This window comes from Tubulanus polymorphus, chromosome 11 (genome assembly GCF_964204645.1).
Source record: "Tubulanus polymorphus chromosome 11, tnTubPoly1.2, whole genome shotgun sequence".
NCBI classification, from domain to species: Eukaryota; Metazoa; Nemertea; class Palaeonemertea; order Tubulaniformes; family Tubulanidae; genus Tubulanus; species Tubulanus polymorphus.
This window is the reverse complement of record NC_134035.1, coordinates 1,613,343-1,626,484: the sequence shown is the minus strand read 5'-3', so window position 1 is coordinate 1,626,484 and position 13,142 is coordinate 1,613,343.

The window sequence follows — 13,142 nt, the reverse complement described above, 5'->3', positions numbered from 1 at the left end:
TTGAATGCACTATTTTAGAGAATAAAATTTTATTTGCTCAGAATTCTTCCTATGGCATGTGAGCCTATCGCTTTACCGGATGCTAATACATTCCGCTGACAAAAGAGTTCTATCAAAAATGGTTTGAAATTCGTTTTAAAAGGATGATCCCCTTCAAAAAACCTTAAACGATAGTAGAATTATTCATATACAATGGATTCGTATTAAACATTGAACGAAATTCGGCTAAGAAAAATATCTTTATTACTCGCATTCCACAGTAAGATAGCGAGGCCGAGTTAGATATCTACCGTACAGTGCTGCCCCTATGAATTACGGTAGCGGAATTTCTGTGAACTAAAATAGTAGCGCATATTTACCGCCGGAATTTAAATTTCCTTATTACGTACAATACGGACCAGTGTGGCGCCTAATTCTGATTGAATATGATACTATGAAAACGTTCTGAATTTTGTATGATATTTCCTAATTTTTTAGGTAACATATTTAATTCTTTTTAGCTAAAATTCACTTACCTATCAATTAATGTAGTATTTATATACAGAATAACTTATTCGTTTACATTTTTGAATGATAAAATTGACAAAATGTCCATATGTCCAAAATGTCAATATTCTTTCTTCGATATATTCTAATTACGCAGAAATAATCAGGGAACATACAAACACCTGTAGCTCTCTCCCAGACCATACTAGAAATACGCCGATTCAAATTTACTCTTTCAAGGCTTATTCTTTTATAGAAAAATTGTTTGGCCAGACGTTTCAGAGCAGTTTTCAGAGTTTGAGAAATTTCCTCGGAATCCGGCCCGCAAATCGGTAATTAGTTCATCCACTACGGCCGTTCGAAGACTCTGGCAAGCGAGTATTATGTTAGTTCACGTTTTCCACGCTATCGTTATACATAGGGGCAGCACTAGACGGTCGAGATTGAATTGATCGCGCTATTTTACTGTGGAGCGGGCTCAATTCAATCGCTAATTCTTTATTTACAGTGAACTATTCTCTCAATTGATAAAGACTTTAAAGCCACGATGATTTAAATGTACGACTTTTGAATTGGGTAAAATGATAAGAATTCATCATATTTTATGTCCTCACGGGCTCAGGGCCCGGGACGCACAGGGAGACCTCACTCCAAGTCCAATTGACTTCGCAAACACGTCACGACACACTAGTGAGGCCGGCCAGGCCCTGACTCGACCAGTTAGTTACAATGGCTTTCTCCCGGCCACAGGCTGGGCTCTTGTGAAAAACGAGAATCTGTTAAACCAGTGTGACCAGGGGACTGAAAACTGCTGAAAACCTTTGCTGAAGCCTTTAGGCTACTATGTCAGAGTAATTGTACTGGTTTGCTCCCCTTTTCACCCTGACCCATCCTCCCTCAACCTCTCACCCCATCCTCCCTCAACCTCTCACCCCATCCTCCCTCAACCTCTCACCCAACCTCATCATCCCATTGTCCCCAACCTCTCACCCCATCCTCCCTCAACCTCTCACCCCATCCTCCCCCAACCTCTCACCCCATCCTCCCCCAACTTCTCGCAGTCAGTCTCCCTGTTAATGGGATTTCAATTTAATCGTGACAATGTAAATAAAACCCGATCAAAACTGTATATATGTAAGTGTACAAACATGTATTCAATATTCACGTGTCTGTGCCGCTTTCTTACTGACGGTCTATCAATACGCATAGCACTGTCCGTTTGATTGCGATACATTAACGGACCTAACTCACTGTATATTAGAAACACATAACTGCTCCCAGTGTAAAACTTATACTTTTAGGCAAATTCAGCACCAGATGTGAAGTACCAACTGCGCACCCCTTGACGGAGAAACCCATCCTAATCGGAGCTGCACCGTCGATGTCATACAACTACACTTCGGATACCCCAGGGCCATACTCTCATCTGGAAAATTTGCGTTTGGAAATGTGCTTTCTTCATATCTAGTCAACACGCGGGATCATCAACTTAGAGGACTTCTACATCAACATCTACCCGAGGAAAAAAACCACACTAAACTATCGGACTATTTACACGTAGAAAACGACCAAAAAATATAAAAATGGACAAAATGATCTTGTAATATAGCTATTTCCAGAATCTCATTGTATTAAATTAGGCAGCCAGAAAAATTCATCCCAATCAGTCGCTTGCCTGTTCAGACTGAATGGAAGATTGTTTGAATGAACCGGAACCGAATTTCCAATTATGTACTTCGATTTTAAAATATTCTGTTTACTCGACCGCCGATCACACATCTATATCTGTACTTCGATTTCCGATTTCAAAATCAAACCCCCTGTTTCGCTCCCGGCAGGTGTGGTGGGTCTGTAAGGGACACTCAATCGAAAAATCAAACAAAATTTACCAGCCAAATAAATAAATAATGGGGACAATCCCTATTTTAAGATAAAAAAAGAAAATGTGATTTCAATTTTATTTTTCAGGTTTTCCTCTGTCGGGCAGTGGTGTAAACTTCATCACGAATGCTGGACGTGGTGGACATCAACTGAAATTTATCACAGTTTTACTTCTTCAGTCAACTTCTTCCGGACTACTAGTGAACTAACCCGACTATATGTGAACTAACCGGACCATTTAGTCCATTTAGGACCATTTAGATTGATACTCATAAAAAACAGTCAGTGGTGGACTCCAGGAGGTGTTGAACTCTGTATGTGATTTGTGGGATTCGGTGGACTACCATTACTGCTAGACAAGGGCTAGTGAGTGTGAGTAGAATTTCTTAAAAGTTTCACAAACAATTATGAGAAAGCAGTTTATCTGTAAACACTGTTCACTGCATTTCATAAGAATTGTCAATGTGGTTATTTGAAGCAGCCTGTAATTGTGTTGCAGGAATTATAATTCAGGGTTTTTAGTAAGAGCATCAATTTCTACCTTAAAAATTAATTGAATATTTGACATCATTGAATAAAAATCGTTTTTGGACCGAATTTCGCGGGCGAATTTCATCAAAATTTGTGACGAAATTAAGGGGGTCAAAACACGAAATCCTGAATATCTCATTTTAGGAGCCTCGGATCCTAAATCTAACCTCATATTTGTACCCAGCACCCCAAAAAACATGTCTGCACTAAATTTTATTAAAATTGGGCCAAAAAAATATTTTGACTTTGTACCCCATTTTTGGGGTGCATATTTTGGGCATTAAAACCCTTATTTGCCCATGAAGATGAATTCCGATTCAAAATCTGATTGCGGATCCGGAATCTACACCTCAGAATACATATTCCTACCAAATTTCGAAGGAATCAGAGAAAAAAAAGTTTTCGCCGAAAAAAAACTCCTGGACTAACACCTTAGATTTTTGCCATTTTTTGCCAAAAAATCGAAACTCTTCGATTTGCTTGAAATTTCAGTCATTTATATTGTCAGGGGTGCTGATTCCAAATCTGCAATTAGATTTTGAATATCTCGAAAACTCGTGGGTCAAAGGCCTTTTGAAAATTTAGGGGTCCCCCAAAAAATTCGAATTTCTCATTTTCTGGACCTCGGATCCTAAAAATTCGTTCAGATTTGTGATCAGCACCCCAGAATACATGTCTAACCGGAATTTCATCAAAATCGGAGACAAAAAATATTTGACCCCTGACACTCATTTTGGGGAGTAGCCTACCTTAGATTGCCATTTCTCTGATATACCGGTAACTAGACACTCTTACACTGTGTATAACTGTTCGGTGGCCTCAAATCTATTAAGTTTCATTTATATCTTTTAGGATGTTTCTCATCATTAGGATGGAATTATTGACTTTTTGAGTTTGATGATCAGGATCAGATGAACTGGATAAATATGTGTTGGCAGTGTTAGAACTCACCGGGAGGATAAACAAACAAACGAACAAATATTGGGAGAACTTGACTTCAAATTTACTCTTCTTTAATAGTTTCCGAGCATTATTTCTGGTTACAGTGTTAGTGGTAGTTGAATGCACTATTTTAGAGAATAAAATAAAATTTGCTTGAAATTCTTCCTTTGGCATGTGAGCTTAGCGCTTTACTGGATGCTAATACATTCCGCAGACAAAAGAGTTCTATCACAAACGGTTTGAAATTCGTTTTAGAAAGAGAATCCCCTTCTAAAAACCTTAAACGATAGTCGAATTATTCATATACAATGGAATCGTATTAGATAATCAACGAAATTCGGCTAAGAAAAATATCTGTATTGCTCGCATGCCACAGTAAGATAGCGAGGCTGAGTTAGATATTTACCGTACAGTGCTGCCCCTATGAATAACGATAGCGGAATTTCTGTGAACTAAAATAGTAGCGCATATTTACCGCCGGAATTTAAATGTCCTTATTACGTACAATACAGACCAGTGTGTCGTCTAATTCTGATTAAATATGATACTTTGAATACGTTCTGAATTTTGTATGATATTTCCTTATTTTTAGGTAACATATTTTATTTTTTTTAGCTAAAATTCACTTACTTATCAATTAATATAGTATTTGTATACAGAATAAATTATTCATTTTCATTTTTTAATGACAATTTATCATCAGAATTGACAAAATGTCCATATTTTTTCTTCGATTATAGTCTATTTGCACGCAAATAATCAGGGAACATACAAACACCTGTCGCTCTCTCCCAGACCATACTAGAAATACCCCGATTCAAATTAACTCTTTTAAGGCTCATTCTCTTATAGAAAAATTGTTTGGTTCGAACGTTTCAGAGCAGTTTTCAGAGTTTGAGAATTTTCCTCGGAATCCGGCCCGCAAATCGGTAATTAGTTCGTCCACTCCTGCCGTTCGAAGACTCTGGCAAGCGAGTATTATGTTAGTTCACATTTTCCACGCTATCGTTATACGTAGCGGCAGCACTAGACGGTCGAGATTGAATTAATCGCGCTATTTTACTGTGGAGCGGGCTCAATTCAATCGCTAATTCTTTATTTACAGTGAACTATTCCCTCAATTGATAAAGACTTTAAAGCCGCGATGATTCTAAATGTACGAATTTTGATATTGGTTAAAAAGATAAAAATTCATACATGATATTTCATTTTCATGTCCTCAGGTACACACACAGTTTAGGGGGACCTCACTCCAGTCCAGTGACTTCGCAGACACTTCACGACAGTCAGTGGAGGCCGGGACCTACTCAAATTTAGTCTGAATCAGTCAGTCGTTTTTACTACGGGTTCTGGGTTGTTTAGGGAACGACGGCTAGGTGCTAGACTAACAGGGACCTCACTCGGTGTCAAAAACCACTTTCTAGCCTACACGGGCCGCACTACCCTAGCCGCTTGCATTGCACATGGTGCAGCAGGCGATAGTTTCACAAATCTTGATGAACTGTTCTTCAACTTCCTCCGGCACCACATCTTGTTCAGCAGGTTAAGACCAGCTGACTCAACCATTTAGTTACACCAGCTTTCTCCCACTGCCACAGGCTGGGCTCTTGTGTAAAACGAGAATCTGTTAATCCAGTGTGACTGAAAACTGCTGAAAACTTTTGCTTAAGCCTGAGTTATTGTGTTTGCTTGTCTTTTCACCCATCCTCCCCAACCTCTCACCCCACCCTTCCTCAACCTCTCAACCCACCCTCCCCAACCTCTCACCCCATCCTCTCTCAACCTCTCACCCCATCCTCCCTTAACCTCTCACCCCATCCTCCCCAACCTCTCATCCCATCCTCCCCCACCTCTCACCCCATCCACCCCAACCTCTCATCCCATACTCCCTCGACCTCTCACCCCATCCTCCCCAACCTCTCATCCAATTGTCCCTCAACCTCTCACCACATCCTCCCCCAACCTCTCATCCTATCCTCCCTCAACCTCTCAGTCAGTCTCCCTGTTAATGTGATTTCAATTTTATATTTCAGGTTTTCTTCGGGCTGTTGTGTAAACTTCATCACAAATACTGGACGTGGTGGACTTCAAGTGAAATTCATCACAGTTTTACTTCTTCAGTCAACTTCTTCCGGACTACTAGTGAACTAACTGGACTACTAGTCAACTAACCGGGCTATTAGTGAACTAACTGGACTATTTAGTCAACTAACCGGACTATAAGTGGATAAAAAAACAGTCAGTGGTGGACTCCAGGAGGTGTATGTGGATTTGTGGAACTCGGTGGACTACCATTACTGCTAGACAAGGGCAAGTGAGTGTGTGAGTAGAATTTCTTATAAGTTTCCAAAACAATTATCAGGGTTTTAGTAAGAGCATCAATTTCTACCTTAAAAATTAATTGAATATTTGATCGTTGAATAAATTTCGATTTTGGGCCGAATTTCTCAGGCAAATTTCATCAAAATTTGTGACGAAATTAAGGGGGTCAAAACACGAAATCCTGAATATCTCATTTTAGTTGCCTCGGATCCAAAATCTAACCCCATATTCGTAATCAGCACCCCAAAAAACATGTCTGCACTAAGTTTCATTAAAATTGGGCCAAAAAAGAATTTTGACTTTGTACCCCATTTTTGGGGGGCATATTTTGGGCATTAAAACCCTTATTTGCCCATGAAGATGAATTCCGATTCAAAATCTGATTGCGGATCCGGAATCTACACCTCAGAATACATATTCCTACCAATTTAAGAAGGAATCAGAGAAAAAAAATTTTTCGCCGAAAAAAAACTCCTGGACTTACACCTCAGATTTTTGCCATTTTTGCCCAAAAAACCGAATCTCTTCGATTTGCTTGAAATTTTAGTCCTTTATATTTTCAGGGGTGCTGATACCAAATCTGCAATCAGATTTTGAATATCTCGAAAACTCTGGGGTCCAAGGCCTTTTGAAAATTTAGGGGGGTCCCCCAATAATTCGAATTTCTCATTTTCTGGGCCTCAGATCCGAAAAATTCGTTCAGATTTGTGATCAGCACCCAAGAATACATGTTTATACTGAATTTCATCAAAATCGGAGACAAAAAATATTTGACCCCTGACAATCATTTTGGGGAGTAGCCTACCTGAGATTGCCATTTCTCTGATACACCAGTAACTTTACTTAACTCTTACACTGTGTATAACTGATTGGTTGCCTCAAATCTATAAAGTTTCATTTATATCTTTTAGGATGTTTCTCATCATTAGGATGGAATTATTGAAGTTTGTGTTTGATGATCAGGATCAGATGAACTGGATAAATATGTGTTGGCAGCGTTAGAACTCACCGGGAGGATAAACAAACAAACGAACAAATATTGGGAGAACTTGACTTCAGTTATAGTGAACTTTATGTCCACGAGGACTAACTATGTGATGACTTTGCTGCTGATGGGATAAATATCTGTTTGAACTAAAAACTGTAAAACTAAAACTACTGACGGCATCTAGAATCTGCCGGATAGAAAACAACGAGGAACATAGAAGTTCAGGTGATATACAATCCCCTCTCTGTCTCTCTCTTTCTATCATCTCTCATCTCTCACTCTCTCATTCTCATCTCTCATACTCATCCTCATCTCACTCTTTCATCCTCATCTCATACTCATCTCTCATTCTCATCTCATACTCATCTCTCATTCTCATCTCTCATACTCATCTCTCATTCTCATCTCTCATACTCATCTCTCATCTCACTCTTTCATCCTCATCTCTCATCTCTCTCTTTCATCCTCATCTCTCATCTCTCACTCTTTCATCCTCATCTCATACTCATCTCTCATTTTCATTGTCTCATTCTCATATCTCTCATTCATCTCACTCTCTCATCTCTCACTCTTCTGGTCCTCATTCCACCATCTACCGGGTTGTGATAGGAACTAGTTCCTGTCTCGCCCGGTAGATGGCATCATTTTTTTGATAAAATTTGCTTAAGCAATGGATAAATATGAGTTCCCCTGCACGCTGTCAGTACGTCCCTATAGCGTAGTGGGTAGGGTGCTGGACTGCTAGACCAGTGGTTGGTGGTTCAAATCCCGTATTTTTAAATAATATTTTAATATTTTATTGATTAAATAAAATGTTGAATTTTGATTTGTTCGTTTCAATAAAATGTTGAATTTTACTTTTGCAAACAAGCTGTAACAAATTCCTGCCTTTGATTTGTACTTTGCGTTTGTCCTTTCCTTTTTGACTTTGTCCTTTCCTTGAACGTGAGAAGTTGTAAGCGGAAGAGTCCTTTTCCGGGGCAAGTGTCGAGAAGTTGAGAGAGGGAAGAGTCCTTTCCGGGGCAAAGTGCCCGAGACAAAGAGATTTTATTAAAGAGAGCATTTTATATATGGACGTTTATTTATTTACGTTACATGCGGCAAAACGAAATAATGACGAGTAGAGTCTGCGTCTCGAGGTTTGAGGATGGTACTGTAGTCGGAGTAGAGTCTGCGTCTCGAGGTTTGAAGATGGTACTGTAGTCGGAGTAGAGTCTGCTTCTCGAGGTTTGAAGATGGTTCTGTAGTCGGAGTAGGGTCTGCGTCTCGAGGTTTGAAGATGGTTCTGAAGTCGGAGTAGAGTCTGCGTCTCGAGGTTTGAAGATGGTACTGTAGTCGGAGTAGAGTCTGCGTCTCGAGGTTTGAGGATGGTACTGTAGTCGGAGTAGAGTCTGCTTCTCGAGGTTTGAAGATGGTTCTGTAGTCGGAGTAGAGTCTGCGTCTCGAGGTTTGAAGATGGTTCTGTAGTCGGGGTAGAGTCTGCGTCTCGAGGTTTGAAGATGTTGCCGTCACTCAAATATTGCCAGCTGAAAAACAAATCGGATAATCGTCAAGCTAATGAAGAAGATTGAATATGCAAAATGCACGGATGGGTATAGTTTAATATAATTACCTTATCTTAATGTAAAGATACCGAAACAGCAAAATGTGAGTTGATGCGGTTCCCAATGCAGCAGCAGCAGCAGCAGCAGTAGCAGCAGCAGCAGACTAGTTCAGGACGTTGCGACAAACGAATTGTGTGTACATGTAGTTGTCAGTAGTAGCGAACTGGTTTCGGTTTAACCCTAAAAAGACACAATATTCATAATGTATGAATGTGCGCGAAATAGAACATCGGAAATCAGCGACAACAGCAACTAGTCTTCATCACAGCAAATTAGTCGTCATCTGTTTGTAGTTGAAATCCGACATCAACAGCAGCAGCAACACCAGTAACAGCAGCAGCAGTATCAGGATCTCCTCCGCGATCATCTGCACCATCAGCCGCCAGTCTCATCTTGCGTTCTCAATCGCTAGGCGTCACAAATTCCTTCACGTTCCAGTCTCTCCTTACATCATCAGCCGCTTATTAGTAGGTTGTTCGCTTGAAGCCACACTTTCTTCACGCCTTGTTGCAGAGCTCTTATGGGTTGACCTTCATCGCTGGACATCAGTTCTCGGACTGGCATCGGGCGGCTCGAACCGCGCTTCTAATACCTACGTCAACCAATCAGCGACGGTGCATCATCGATGCGACCGGATTGGATCAATCAGAAAGCTCGATCGCGCATTCCTGTGACAGACCCGAGTCCGTGACGCTAATCCGCAAGAACCATTCAATTCGTGCCAAACATTTTCAATGGGGCCTACAGGTCATCGAGTTTAATTCGACTATTCATAGAGGCACATATTGTTAAAGATAGAAATATCGAATGCTACGATTTTAGCCTAAAATTGTATGCTGAAATTTTATCTAATGGTTTAGATAAACTCCAACAAACTTAAGTGTAGATTTCCCTTCTATTTAAGTCTGGTTTGGAACTGTAATACCGGCTTAATTTTACTTTTTTCGAGTTTTGCTTTAGGATATTGAAGTTTGCTTAAGGGTTTGTGCAGTGACGCGGCACTATTGTGTAGTAGAGCGTATGGCAGGTCTCCAGAGAGTGATTCTCTATTGGATAGAGTCGTTTTCAATCCGAATTTATACACAAGTTCACCAGACATCGCCGCGTACATATCTTCTTTAACTGAAATCTGGTGACGTTAAAGAATTATCAAAGTTTTATCATCAGTTGAGAAAGAACTGTGATTGATCACCGCGCGCGCTGCTTGCACCGAATAGTCGCTTGGATTTCTTCAGTTCGAGGAATTAAATAAATATAAAAGTTTCCCAAACCCTCACCACTCAACTTAAAATAACAAACTAATATTGTAAAAAAGTCGAAGCCCCTGGTGGAATTACTCCGCTGCCGGGACCGGTATTGTGGGATAAATAAATAATTCAGCCAGAAACGACTGAATTAAACATAATTTACCCCACACCAGTTATTTTGTAGGACTCACGCATTAGCAACCTCATTCCAGGGAGGACAGTGCTGCGCGTAGCCACCGTCCGCTTACCGGAGCTCATTGCCACATCCTGACCCGCCTCCTCCGAGACTCGAACCTGGGCCACAGCGGTGACACGCAAGTCGCCTACCGACTACGCCATCCGGTCCGCCCGATTGTGACAGGAAAACATTCGAACATATTCCACGGCCATTCACATTCGGACGCCACAATGGTCAACGCCGTGACGATGTCGACTCTGACTGAAATCGTCCGTTTCTGACCAAATTTGAATTTCGCAGCTACGGTACCACCGGGGTACACATCACTAGATTTCTAGGAATTCATACAATGCTTTCTTTGAAAAAAAACATCATACTCATTTATTCAACATTTTTAGACGCTTAAAATCTAGACGATAAATATAATTCAAATGTAATTTAAACACCAACACGAAATCCGGATTTCTCTACGCCCCACGCCCGGGACGGAGGAGCGCCAGCAGCGACTGACTAAACAAAACAGAAAGTCATCTCTGACCAAACGATATAAGGCTGGTGATCCTTTCATTCACGACGATGTTGGCTACGACAGTTTACCACCTGTACAAAACATAGAATTTCCTGAGTTTGATTTAGATGTAGACAGTCTACCAACTGTCGATACAAACACTGATTATGACATCCACGGATCCAATATCGATGTAGACTGCCTACCAGATTTCGATACGCGGACTAACTCTACCGGTGACGTCACATATGTTGATACGAAGGAGGTCTCTTTCTCCGAGGAAGAACAGACTGAAGAAACTTCAAATATCGAGGAGGAATTGTTACAGAATTTACCACCAGTTTTCGTGATTATAAAATTGAATATGATTAACACGCACTTTTAAACAGAGCATTAAAGCTATTCTCTATCATAATAAATGATCGTATTTTGTTGGAATGTACAGTTTTCAGATGAGATCATTGTGATTTTCAATAATCGTGGATCAAGTTCAATCTGAATCATTGATTGTAAGATACAATAATTTTCGCTAACTTCCAAACAATGATAAACAACCCGGATTTGAGTAATATAGACATTTACAGGAACCGTTAAAGCTGAGAGATATAGCAATCCGGGATACAACAATTTTATGCAGCGAACAGTAAAATCAATCAGACACTTATGACTAATTAGGTTCTTGGTGAAAATGGCTGCTGGATCCATGGTCATTAACAGATTGCTGCATATAGTAATTTCTTATTTCTTGTATTGGTTCGATACCTGGGTTTTAATGGCTATTTAAAAACACGTTAGCACTCAGTGCACGTTAGTGTATAACTTATGATTGAATCTCAACATTTTACCCTTGAGCAAACGGTCTACCAACCTTACTCCCAAAAAATCAATTACATTTATAGTAAATGAATAATCAATTATCTTTCAATATCACTATAATCAAATTTAATATTTTGGAAACTTATAAGAAATTCTACTCACACATTCACTAGCCGCTGTCTAATATTAATCTAATCTAATATTAGCAGTAATGGTAGTCCACAGAGTTCCACAAATCCACATACCGAGTTCCACACCTCCTGGAGTCCACCACTGACTGTTTTTTTTAGTATCAATCCACTTATAGTCCGGTTAGTTGACTAAATAGTCCATTTAGTTCACATATAGTCTGATTAGTTCACTAGTAGTCCGGAAGAAGTTGACTGAAGAAGTAAAACTGTGATGAATTTCAGTTGAAGTCCACCACGTCCAGTATTCGTGATGAAGTTTACACATCATCAAACACCTCAATGGTTCCATCCTTATGAGTTTGAATGTACGAGTGATTCCTAGGTGAATAACGTTTTCCGAATACAGGAATCAGTTTACACACCACAAACAGGAATCCAACTTTACAACCGCGGTTTTAAAATAAAAGATATCAACCTCGCACGTCTTACTAACAGTAATGTAACATAAGTCATTGTTTCACTTCAAAGAGCGATCGCATCTGACTATTATTCCGATGAACACGTATTGTCCGATCAAATGTCTTTAAGAGTCTCACAATGAGAGCGGAATGAATAAAACAATGATAACAACCAATATAAAATATCAATTATGATTTATATGTTTATTTTTGAAAATGGTTACGAACAGAACAGGAATCCGACTCACCTCACAGTTTTAATATCATGGAATAATTGAATCCTAATCAACGCTTATAACACTATCACTTAGTGGAACCTCGTTACAGCGAACTCTACGGGACCGGAAAATATGTTCGTTGTGACCGATAGTTCATTAAGGCTTTTATCAATTAGCGATCACATTTGAAAACTATTCCGATCAACATTGTTCGAACTTATAATCCCACGAGAATACACACGTTTATATTCTATGATCAGTTCTTACATTGATTGCTGCAGTTTTCATCCAGATGTGAACGATGAGTTTGAATGTACGAGTTAAATACAGGAATCAGTTTACAAACAACAAACAGGAATCCAACTTTACAACCGCGGTTTGAAAATAAATCATATCTTATCAATCTCGCACGTAATCTAACATAAGTCTGTTTCACTTCAAAGAGCGATCACGTATGATTATTATTCCGATGAACTCGCGCATTGTCCGATACACTATCAGATTATTATATCCCGATATTGCACTAGTTTATTCCTTACAGATTCGTCACAATCTTCAACGAAATCGAGCATTTATTCGGCGAGTATTCTGCGATAACAGTTTTGACTGATCGTTTCAGTTTTGTAAATCCAGATATGAACGATAAGTTGATGGTTCAGATGAACTCGTATTCCAAAAAATGAATCCCATATTGTTTAGTTGCAGCTGCTTTGAGTCTCTGGGCTCGTATTTGAAGTTTGACGGTGAACAGTAGCGATCCAGTCTCCCGCCCTGTGCTTTGAGCTAATACTCCGGAATCGATACAACTAAAACGTAAGCCTGGCCCAACTTC